The sequence below is a fragment of the Orbicella franksi genome, chromosome 7 (genome assembly GCF_964199315.1).
Source record: "Orbicella franksi chromosome 7, jaOrbFran1.1, whole genome shotgun sequence".
Taxonomy (NCBI): Eukaryota; Metazoa; Cnidaria; class Anthozoa; order Scleractinia; family Merulinidae; genus Orbicella; species Orbicella franksi.
This window is the reverse complement of record NC_138151.1, coordinates 871916-884968: the sequence shown is the minus strand read 5'-3', so window position 1 is coordinate 884968 and position 13053 is coordinate 871916.

Genomic DNA, 13053 nt, shown 5'->3' with positions numbered 1-13053 from the left:
GACGATCAGTTTCGAGCTTCTTGGCCGAAATACAACCGTATTTCACTTTAAGACTGAAATAGTAGCCGAGACGGCCTTACGAGCATCGTGATTTTGACCAAGTTCAGCTCGATTTCCCGGAACTTGGGGGATATTTTCCAGTCCGGGGGACTTTAAACTAACTCCTGATGGCCTTGGTTTGCAGTTAAACGCAGAAAGCGTAACTTTTTAAAGGGTCACTTTCGAGCTTCTGGGCCGAAATATAGCCCCACTTTACTTTAAGAGTGAAAGAGTAACAGAGACCGTCTTACGCGCATCGTGATTTTGACCAACTTCCGTTCGATTTCCCGGAACTTCGGGGATATATTCCAGTCCCGGGGATTCTAAACTAACTGCTGATGGCCTTGGTTTGCAATGAAATGGACACAGCACATTTTTTTGAACGCTCACTTTCGAGCTTCTCGGCCGAAATATAGCCCTACTTCACTTTAAGACTGAAAGAGTAGCCGAGACCGCCTTACGCGCATCGTAATTTTGACCAACTTCGGCTCGATTTCCCGGAAGTTGGCGAATATTTTCAATTCCCGGGGAAGCTAAACTAACTTCCGATGGCCTTAATTTGCAGTTAAATGGACACAGCAAAACTCTTTGAACGCTCATTTTCGAGCTTATGCGTCGAAATATAGCCCCACTTAACTTTAAGACTGAAAGAGGAGCCGAGACCGCCTTACGCGCATCGTGATTTTGGGATACTTCGGCTCAATTTCCCGCAAATAGGGGGATATTTTCCAGTCCCGGGGACTCTAAACTAACTCCTGATTGCCTTGGTTTCCAGTGAAATGGACACAGGAACACTTTTTGAACGCGCACTTTCGAGATTGCTGGCCCAAATATAGCTCTACTTCTTTTTAAGACTGAAAGAGTAGGCGGGAGCGCCTTACGCGCATTGTGATTTTGAGCATCTTCGGCTCGATCTGGCGAAACTTGGGAGATATTTTCCAGTCCCAAAGTCTCAAAACTCACTCCTGATTGTCTAAGATGTGAGTGAAATACAAACAAACATTTTTGAACCCTTACTTTCCAGCTTCTGGAGTTAAATCTAAGCCCACTTGACCTTAAGACTGAAAGAGTAGCCGAGACCGCCGTACGCGCGTCGTGATTTTGACTAACTTCGGTTAAATTTCCCGGAATTTGGGGCATATTTTCCAGTCCCGGGGACTCTAAACGCACCCCCGACGTCCTTGTTCTGCAGTAAAATGGACACAGCAAAAGTTTTTGAACGCTCACTTTTGAGCTTCTGGGCCGAAATATAGCTCCACTTCACTTTAAGAGTGAAAGAGTAGCCGAGACCGCCTTACGCCAATCGTAATTTTGACCAACTTCGGCTCGATTTCCCGGAACATGGGGGATATTTTCCAGTCCCGCGGACTCTAAAGTAACTCCTGATGGCCTTGCTCTGGAGTCAAATGGACACAGCACAACTTTTTGAACGCTCACTTTCGAGCTTCTGGGCGGAAATATTGCCCCAGTTCACTTTAAGAATAAAAGAGTAACCGGGACCGTCTTACGCGCATCGTGATTTTGACCAACTTTGGCTCGATTTCCCGGGAAATGGGGGATATTTTCCGGTACCGGGAGCTCTAAACTAACTCCTGATTCCCTTGGTTTGCAATGAAATGGACACAGCACAACTTTTTGAACGCTCACGTTTGAACTTCTGGGCCGAAGCATAGCCCTACTTCACTTTAAGACTGAAAGACTAGCCGAAACCGCCTTACGCGCATCGTGATTTTGGGCTACATCGGCTCGATTTCCCGGAACTTGGGAGATAATTCCCAGTCCCGGGCACTCCAAACTAACTCCTGATGGCCTTGGTTTTCAGTGAAATGGACACATCCAAACTCTTTGAACGTTCGCTTTTGAGCTTCTGGGCCGAAATATAGCCCCACTTCACTTTCAGACTGAAAGAGTAGCCGGGACCGCCTTACGCGCATGGTAATTTTGTCGAGCTTCGGCTTGATTTCCTGGGACGTGGGGGATATTTTCGAGTGCCGCGGACTCTAAAGTAACTCCTGATGGCCTTCCTCTGGAGTCAAATGGACGCAGCACAACTTTTTCAACGCTCACTTTCGAGCTTCTGGGCGGAAATATTGTCCCAGTTCACTTTAAGAATGAAAGAGTAACCGGGACCGCATTACGCGCATCGTGATTTTGACTAAGTTTGGCTCGATTTCCCGGGAAATGGGGGATATTTTCCGGTACCGGGGACTCTAAACTAACTCCTGATGGCCTTGGTTTGCAGTAAAATGGACACAGCACAACTTTTTGAACGGTCACGTTTGAGCTTCTGGGCCGAGGCATAGCCCTACTTCACTTTAAGACTGAAAGACTAGCCGAGACCGCCTTACGCGCATCGTGATTTTGGGCTACATCGGCTCGATTTCCCGGAACTTGGGAGATAATTCCCAGTCCCGGGCACTCTAAACTAATTCCTCATGGCCTTGGTTTTCAGTGAAATGGACACAGCCAAACTCTTTGAACGTTCACTTTCGAGCTTCTGGGCCGAAATATAGCCCCACTTCACTTTAAGACTGAAAGAGTAGCCGGGACCGCCTTACGCGCATCGTGATTTTGAGCACCTTTGGCTCGATTTGCCGGAATTCGGGGAATATTTTCCTGTCCCGAGGACTCTGTGCTAACTCCTGATGAACTTAGTTTTCAGTGATATGTACACAGGCAAAAGGAGCGCACGCTCGGTGTTGAGCTTGTCGGCCGAAATATAGCCCCACTTCATTTTAAGACTGAAAGAGTAGGCGAGACCGCCTTACGCGCATCGTGATTTTGAGAAACTTTGGCTCGATCTGCCAGAATTTGGGAAATATTTTCCAGTCCCAAGGACTCTAAACTAACTCCTGATGGCCTAAGATGTCAGTGAAATGGACACAGGTAAAATTAGCGCACGCCCGGTCTCGAGCTTCTAGGTCGAAATATAGCGCCCCTTAATTTCAAGACTGAAAGAGTAGCCGAGACCGCCTTACGCGCATGGTGATTTTGGGCCACTTTTGCTCGATTTCCCGGAAGTTGGCGAATAATTTAAAGTCCCCGGGAGGCTAAACTAACTCCCGATGACCTTGGTTTGCAGTTTAATGAACACAGCAAAACATTCTGAACGCTCACCTTCGAGCTTCAGGGCCGAATTATAGCCCTACTTAAATTTAAGACTGAAAGAACCGCCGAGAGCAAGTTACGCTAATCGTAATTTTCATTAACTTCGGCGTCATTTCCTGGAACTTGGAGAATATTTTCCAGTTCCGCGGACTCTAAACTAACTGCTGATGGCCTTGGTTTGCAGTGAAATGCACACAGGAAAACTTTTTGAACGCTCACTTTCGAGCTTGGTGTCCTAAATATAGCCACACTTGACTTTAAGACTGAAACAGTAGCCGAGACCGCGTTACGCGCATCGTGATTTTGATCAACTTCTGCTCGCTTTCCTGGAACTTGGGGAATATTTTCCAGTCCCGGGGACTCTAAACTAACTCGTGATGGCCATGGTTTGCAGTGAAATTCACACAGCACAAGTTTTTGAACGCACACTTTCGAGCTTCTAGGCCGAAATATAGTCCCACATCACTTACGACTTAAAGAGTAGCCGAGACCGGCGTGCGCGCATCGTGATTTTGACCAGCTTCAGGTCGATATTCCGGAACTTGGGGGATATTTTCCAGTCCCAGGGACTCTAAACTAACTTTTGATGGCCTTGGTTTGCAGTGAAATGGAGAATGAGAAACTGTTTGAACGCTCACGTTCAAGCTTCTGAGCCGAAATATAGCCCACTTTACTTTAATACTGAAAAAATAGCCGAGAACCCCTTACGCGCATCGTGATTTTGACAAACTTCGGGTGGATTTCCCGGAACTTGGGGGATATTTTCCAGTCCCTTGGACGCTAAACTAGGTGCTGATGGCCTTGTTTTGCAGTGAAATGGACACAGCAAAGCTTTTTGAACGCTCACTTTCGAGCTTGTGAGCCGAAATATAGCCATACTTCACTTTAAGACTGAAACAGTAGCAGAGACCACGTTTCGCGCATCGTGATTTTTATCAACTTCGGCTCGATTTCCCGGAACTTGCCAAATATTTTCCAGTCCCGGGGACTCTAAACTAACTCGTGCTGGTCTTGGTTTGCAGTGAAACGGAAACAGAAAAAGTTTTTGAACGCATACTTTCGAGCTTCTGGACTGAAATAGAACCCCACTTCACTTGAAGACTGAAAGAGTAGCCTAGACCGCCTTACGTGCATCGTGATTTTGAGCAACTTCGGCTCGATTTGCCGGCACTAAGGGGATATATTCCAGTTCTGAGGACTCTAAACTAATTCCTGATGGGCTTGGTTTGCAGTAAAATGGACCCAGCAAAACTTTTTGAACGCTCAATTTCGAGCTTCTGGGCCGAAATATAACCCACTTTACTTTAACTCGTGATGGCCTAAGATGTCACTGAAATGGAGACAGGTAAAATTAGCGAACGCCTGGTCTCGAGCTTCTAGGTCGAAATATAGCCCCCCTTAATTTTAAGACTGAAAGAGTAGCCGAGACCGCCTTACGCGCATCGTGATTTTGGGCCACTTTTGCTCGATTTCCCCGGAAGTTGGCGAATAATTTAAAGTCCCGGGGACGCTAAACTAACTTCCGATGACCTTGGTTTGCAGTTTAATGAACACAGCAAAACATTCTGAACGCTCACCTTCGAGCTTCAGGGCCGAAATATAGCCCTACTTAAATTTATGACTGAAAGAATAGCCGAGAGCCCGTTACGCGCATCATAATTTTCATCAACTTCGGCGCCATTTTCTGGATTTTGCAGAATATTTTCCAGTCCCGGGGACTCTATACTAACTCCTGATGGCCTTGGTTTGCAGTGAAATGGACACAGCAAAACTTTTTGAACGCTCACTTTCGAGCTTGTGGGCTTAAATATAGCCACTCTTCACTTTAACACTGAAACAGTAGCCGAGACCGCGTTACGCGCATCGTGATTTTGATCAACTTCTGCTCGCTTTCCTGGAACTTGGGGAATATTTTCCAGTCCCGGGGACTCTAAACTAACCTCTGATGGGCATGGTTTGCAGTGAAATTGACACAGCACAAGTTTTTGAACGCACACTTTCGAGCTTCTACGCCGAAATATAGTCCCACATCACTTACGACTTAAAGAGTAGCCGAGACCGGCGTGCGCGCATTTTGACCAACTTCGGGTCGATATTCCGGAACTTGGGGGATATTTTCCAGTCCCAGGGACTCTAGACTAACTCTTGATGGCCTTGGTTTGCAGTGAAATGGAGAATGCAAAACTGTTTGAACGCTCACGTTCAAGCTTCTGGGCCGAAATATAGCCCACTTTACTTTAAGACTGAAACAGTAGCAGAGATCACGTTTCGCGCATCGTGATTTTGATCAACTTCGGCTCGATTTCCCGGAACTTGCCAAATATTTTCCAGTCCCGGGGACTCTAAACTAACTCGTGCTGGTCTTGGTTTGCAGTGAAACGGAAACAGAAAAAGTTTCTGAACGGATACTTTCGAGCTTCTGGACCGAAATACAACCCCACTTCACTTGAAGACTGAAAGAGTAGCCGAGACCGCCTTACGTGCATCGTGATTTTGAGCAACTTCGGCTCGATTTGCCAGAACTAAGGGGATATATTCCAGTTCTGAGGACTCTAAACTAATTCCTGATGGCCTTGGTTTGCAGTAAAATGGACCCAGCAAAACTTTTTGAACGCTCAATTTCGAGCTTCTGGACCAAAATATAGACCCCCATTACTTTAACACTGAAAGAGTAGCCGACACCGCCTTACGCATATCGTGATTTTGACAAACTTCGGGTGGATTTCCCGGAACTTGGGGGATATTTTCCAGTCCCGGGGACTCTCAACTAACTCCTGCTTGTCTTGGTTTGCAGTGAAATGGACACAGCGAAAGTTTTTGAACGTTCACTCTCGAGCTTCTGGGCCGAAATAGAGCCCCATTTTACTTTAAGACTGAAAGAGTAGGCGAGACCGTCTTAAGGGAATCGTGATTTTGACCAATTTCGAATTTATTTCCCGAAACTTGGGGGATATATTCCAGTCAAAGGGACTCTAAAGTAACTCCTGATGGCCTTGGTTTTCAGCGAAATGGACAGAGCACAACTTTGGAGCTTCTCGGCAGAAATATAGCCCCACTTTACTTTAAGACTGAAAGAGTAGATCAGACCGCCTTACGCGCATCGTAATTTTGACGACCTTCAAATGGATTTCCCGGAACTTGGGGGATATTTTGCAGTCCCTTGGACGCTAAACTAAGTCCTGATGGCCTTGTTTTGAAGTGAAATGGACACAGCAAAACTTTTTGAACGCTCACTTTCTAGCTTTTGGGCCGAAATATAGGCACACTTGACTTTAAGACTGAAACAGTAGCCGAGACCACCTTACGGGCATCATGAATTTGTTCAACTTCGGCTCCAATTCCAGGGACCTGAGGGATATTTTCCACTCCCGAGGACTCTAAACTAACTCCTGATGGCCTTGGTTTGCATTGAAATGGACACAGCACAATTTTTGCAAGCACACTTTCGAGCTTCTGGGCCGAAATATTGCCCCACCTCACTTTAAGACTGAAAGAGTAGCCGAGACCGCCTTGCTCGCATCGTGAGTTTGACAAACTTCGGGTCGATATTCCGGAACTTGGGGGATATTTTCCAGTCCCAGGAACTCTAAACTAACTCCTGATGGCCTTGGTTTGCAGTGAAATGGAGAGAGCAAAACTTTTTGAACGCTCACCCTCGAGCTTTCTGACCGAAATAAAGCCCCACTTTACTTTAAGACTTAAAGAGTAACCGAGGCCACCTTACGCGCATTGTGATTTTGACAAGCTTCGGGTGAATCTCCCGGAACTTGGGGAAAATTTTCCAGTCCCTTGGACGCTAACCTAAGTCCTGATGGCCTTGTTTTGCATTGAAATGGACACAGCAAAACTTTTTGAACGCTCACTTTCGAGCTTGTGGGCCGAAATATAGCCACACTTTACTTTAAGACTCAAACAGTAGCCGAGACTGCATTTCGCGCATCGTGATTTTGATCAACTTCGGCTCGCTTTCCCGGAACTTGGGAAATATTTTCCAGTCCCAGGAACCCTAAACTAACTTTTGATAGCTTTGGTTTGCAGTGAAATGCACACAGCAAAACGTTTTGAACGCTTACTTTCGAGCTTCTGGATAGAAATATAGCCCCTCTTCACTTTAAGACTGAAAGGGTAGCCGAGACCGTTTTGGCAGCACCGTGATTTTGACCAAATTCAGCTCGATTTACCGGAACTTGAAGAATATTTTCCAGTCCCAGTGACGGTAAACTAACTCGTGATGGCCTTGTTTTTCAGTCTAAGAACACAGCAAAACATTTTGAACGCTCACTTTCGGGCTTCTGGCCCGAAATATAGCCCCACTTCACTTTAAGACAGAAAGAGTAGCCGAGACCACTTTAGGGGCATCGTGATTTTGACCAACCTGGGCTCAATTTCCCGGACCTTGGGGCATATTTTCTTGTCCCGAGGACGCTAAACTAACTCGTGATGGCCTTGGTTTGGAGTGAAATGAACACAGCAAAACTTTTTGAACGCTCACTTTGGAGCTTCTGGGCCGAAATAGAGCCCCACTTCAATGTAAGACTGAAAGAGTAGCCGAGGCCGGCTTAGGCGCATCGTGATTTTGATCAACTTCGGCTTGGGTTGCCAGAACTTAAAAGATATTTTCCAGTCCCGGGGACACTAAACTAACTCATGATGGCCTTGGTTTTCAGTGAAATTCAGAGAGGAAAACTTTTTGAACGCTCACTTTCGTCCTTCTGGACCGAAATATAGCCCTACTTCACTTTAAGACTGAAAGAGTAGCCGAGACCGCCTTACGCGAATCGTTATTTTGACCAACTTCGTCTCGATTTCGCGGAACTTGGGGGATATTTTCCAGTTCCGGGCACTGTAAACTACTTCCTGAGGGCCTTGCTTTGCAGTGAAATGGGCACAGCATAACTTTTTGAACGCTCACTTTCCAGCTTCTTGGCCGAAATATACGGCCACGTCACTTTAAGACTCAAAGAGTAGCCGAGACTGCTTTACGCACATCGCGATTTTGACAAACTTCGGCTCGATCTCCCGGAACTTTTGGGATATTTTGATGTCCATGAGACTGTAAACTATCTCCTGATGTGCCTTGGTTCGCGGTGAAATGGACACAGCAAAACTTTTTGAACTTTCACTTTCGAGCTTCTGGGCCGAAATATACAGCCACGTCACTTTAAGACTCAAAGAGTAGCGGAGACTGCTTTACGCGCATCATGATTTTGACAAACTTCGGCTCGATCTCCGGGAACTTGGGGGATATTTTGATGTCCGGGAGAGTGTAAACTATATCCTGATGTGGCTTGGTTTGCGGTGAACTGCACACAGCAAAACTTTTTGAACTTTCACTTTCGAGCTTCTGGGCCGAAACATAGCTCGAGTTCAGTTTAAGAATGAAAGAATAGCCGACACCGCCTTACGCGCATCGTGATTTTGACAAAATTCGGCTCGATTTCCCCTAACTTGGGCGGTATTTTCCAGTCCCGAGGAGTCTAAACTAATTCCTGATGTCCTTGGTTTCCAGTGAAATGAACACAGTAACACTTTTTGAAGGCTTATTTTCGAGCTTCTGGGATGAAATATAGCCCCACTTCACTTTAAGACTGAAAGAGTAGGCGAGACCGCCTTACGCGCATCGTGATTTTGAGCATCTTCCGCTCGATTTTCCAGAATTTTGGCGATATTTTCAAGTCCCGGGGACTCTAAACTAACTCCTGGATGCCTTGGTTTGCAGTGAAATGGACGCAGGAAAACTTTTTGAACGCTCAGTTTCGAGCTTCTGGCCCGAAATACAACCGTATTTCACTTTAAGACTGAAATAGTAGCCGAGACCGCCTTACGAGCATCGTGATTTTGACCAAGTTCAGCTCGATTTCCCGGAACTTGGGGGATATTTTCCAGTCCGGGGGACTTTAAACTAACTCCTGATGGCCTTGGTTTGCAGTTAAATTTAGAAAGCGTAACTTTTTAAAGGGTCACTTTCGAGCTTCTGGGCCGAAATATAGCTCCACTTCACTTTAAGAGTGAAAGAGTAGCCGAGACCGCCCTACGCCCATCGTAATTTTGACCAACTTCGGCTCGATTTCCCAGAACTTGGGGGATATTTTCCAGTCCCGCGGACTCTAAAGTAACTCCTGATGGCCTTGCTCTGGAGTCAAATGGACACAGCAAAACTTTTTGAACGCTCACTGTTGAGCTTCTGGGCCGAAATATAGCTCCACTTCACTTTAAGAGTGAAAGAGTAGCCGAGACCGCCTTACGCCCATCCTAATTTTGACCAACTTCGGCTCGATTTCCCAGAACTTGGGGGATATTTTCCAGTCCCGCGGACTCTAAAGTAACTCCTGATGGCCTTGCTCTGGAGTCAAATGGACACAGCACAACTTTTTGAACGCTCACTTTCGAGCTTCTGGGCGGAAATATTGCCCCAGTTCACTTTAAGAATGAAAGAGTAACCGGGACAGCCTTACGCGCATCGTGATTTTGACCAACTTTGGCTCGATTTCCCGGAAAATGGGGGATATTTCCCGGTACCAGGGACTCTTAACTAACTCCTGATTGCCTAGGCCGAAATGTAGCCCCAGTTCATTTTAAGACTGAAAGAGTAAACGAAACTGCCGTACGCTTATCGTAATTTTAAGAAAGTATGGCTCAATTTGCCGAAACTTGGAGGATAGCTTCCAGTCTCGAGGATTCTAAACTATCTCCCGATGGACTTAGTTCTTAGTGAAATGGACACAGGTAAAAGGAGAGCACGCTCGATGTCGAGCTTGTAGAACCGAAATATAGCCCACTTCATTATCGGAGTAAACGAGTAGCCGAGACCGCCTTACGCGCATCGTGATTTTGAGCATCTTTGGCTCGGTTTGCCGGAATTCGGGGAATAGTATCCAGTCCCGAGGACTCTATGCTAACTCCTGATGAACTTAGTTTTCAGTGATATTTACACAGGCAACAGGAGCGCACGCTCGGTGTTGAGCTTGTCGGCCGAAATATAGCCCCACTTCATTTTAAGACTGAAAGAGTAACCGAGACTGGCGTGCGCGCATTTTAACCAACTTCGGGTCGATATTCCGGAACTAGGGGGATATTTTCCAGTCCCAGGGACTCTAAACTAACTCTTGATGGCCTTGGTTTGCAGTGAAATGGAGACAAAACTTTTTGAACGCTCACCTTCAGCTTCTGGGCCGAAATATAACCCACTTTACTTTAATACTGAAAAAGTAGCCGAGACCGCCTTACGCGCATCGTGATTTTGACAAACTTCCGGTGGATTTCCCGGAACTTGGGGGATATTTTCCAGTCCCTTGGACACTAAACTAGGTGCTGATGGCCTTGTTTTGCAGTGAAAGGGACACAGCAAAGCTTTTTGAACGCTCACTTTCGAGCTTGTGGGCCGAAATACACCCATACTTCACTTTAAGACTGAAACAGTAGCCGAGACCACGTTTCGCGCATCGTGATTTTGATCAACTTCGGCTCGATTTCCCGGAACTTGCCAAATATTTTCCAGTCCCGGAGACTCTAAACTAACTCGTGCTTGTGTTGGTTTGCAGTGAAACGGAAACAGAAAAAGTTTTTGAACGCATACTTTCGAGCTTCTGGACCGAAATACAACCCCACTTCACTTGAAGACTGAAAGAGTAGCCGAGACCGCCTTACGTGCATCGTGATTTTGAGCAACTTCGGCTGGATTTGCCGGCACTAAGGGGATATATTCCAGTTCTGAGGACTCTAAACTAATTCCTGATGGCCTTGGTTTGCAGGAAAATGGACCCAGCGAAACTTTTTAAACGCTCAATTTCGAGCTTCTGGGCCAACATATAGCCCCCCATTACTTTAACACTGAAAGAGTAGCCGAGACCGCCTTACGCGCATCGTGGTTTTGAGAAACTTCGGGTTGACGTCTCGGAACTTGGGGAATATTTTCCAGTCCCGGGGACTCTCAACTAACTCCTACTTGTCTTGGTTTGGAGTAAAATGGACACAGCGAAAGTTTTTGAACGCTCACTCTCGAGCTTCTCCGCCGAAATAGAGCCCCATTTTAATTTAAGACTGAAAGAGTAGGCGAGACCGTCTTGAGCGAATCGTGATTTTGACCAATTTCGAATTTATTTCCCGAAACTTGGGGGATATATTCCAGTCAAAGGGACTCTAAAGTAACTCCTGATGGCCTTGGTTTTCAGTGAAATGGACAGAGCACAACTTTGGAGCTTCTGGGCAGAAATATAGCCCCACTTTACTTTAAGACTGAAAGAGTAGACGAGACCGCCTTACGCGCATCGTAATTTTGACGAACTTCGAATGGATTTCCCGGAACTTGGGGGATATTTTGCAGTCCCTTGGACGCTAAACTAAGTCCTGATGGCCTTGTTTTGAAGTAAAATGGACACAACAAAACTTTTTGAACGCTCACTTTCTAGCTTGTGGGCCGAAATATAGCCACACTTCACTTTAGGACTGACACAGTAGCCGAGACCACGTTACGCGTATCATGAATTTGATCAACTTCGACTCGATTTCCCGGGACTTAAGGGATATTCTTCAGTCCCGGGGACTCTAAACTAACTTCTGCTGGCCTTGGTTTGCACTGAAAGTGACAGAGCAAAACTTTTTAAACACTCACTTTCGAGCTTCTGGGCCGAAATATTGCCCCACTTCACTTTAAGACTAATAGAGTAGCCCAGACCACCTTACGCACATCGTGATTTTGACCAACTTCCGCTCGATTTACGGGAACTTGGGGGATATTTTCCAGTCCCGAGGACTCTTAAGTAACCCCTGATGGCCTTGGTTTGGATTGAAATGGATACAGCAAAATTTTTGAACGCTCACTTTTGAGCTTCTGGGCCGAAATATAGCCCCACTTCACTTTAAGACTGAAAGAGTAGCCGAGACCGCGTTACGCGCATCGTGATTGTCACCAACGTCTTCTCGATTTTCCGGAACTTGGGAAATACATTCCACTCCCGGGGACTCTAAACTAACTGCTGATGGCCTTGGTTTGCAGTGAAATAGACACAGTAATTTTTTCTGAGCTTTGAGCTTGTGGGCCGAAATAGAGCCCCACTTCACTTTAAGACTGAAGCAGTAGCCGACACCACCTTAAGCGCACTGTGATTTTGACCAACTTCGGCTCGATTTGCCGGAGCTTGGGAGATATTTTGCAGTCCCGGGGACTCTAAACTAACTCCTGATTGTCTTGGTTTTCAGTGAAATGGACACAGCGAAACTTTTTGAACGCTCACTCTCGAGCTTCTGGACCGAAATATAGCCCCACTTTACTTTAAGACTGAATGAGTAGCCGAGACCGTCTAGCGCAAATCGTGATTTTGACCAACTTCGGGTCGGTTTCCCGGAACTTGGGGGATATATTCCATTTCCGCGGGCTCTAAACTAACTCCTGATGGCCTTGGTTTTCAGTGAAATGGAAAAAGGAAAGCTTTTTGAACACTCTCTTTGTAGCTTCTGGGCCGAAATAGAATCCCACTTCACTTTCAGACTGAAATAGTAGCCGAAACTGCCTCACGCGCATCGTGAGTTAGACCAAGTTCAGCTCGATTTCACGCAACTTTTGAGATTTTTTCCAGTCCGGGGACTCTAAACTAACTCCGGGTGGCCTTGGTTTGCACTGAAATACGCACAGCATAACTTTTTGAACGCCCACTTTGGAGCTTCTGGGCCGAAATATAGCCCCACTTCACTTTAAGACTTAAAGAGTAGCCGAGATCGCGTTACGCGCATCGTGACTTTGACCATTTTCGAATCGATTTCTCGGAACTTGGGGGATATTTTCCAGTCCCGGGCACTCTAAACTAATTCCTGATCGCCTTGCTTTACATTGAAATGGACAGAGCAAAACTTTTTGAACGCTCACTTTCGAGCTTGTGGGCCGAAATATAGCCACACTTTACTTTAAGA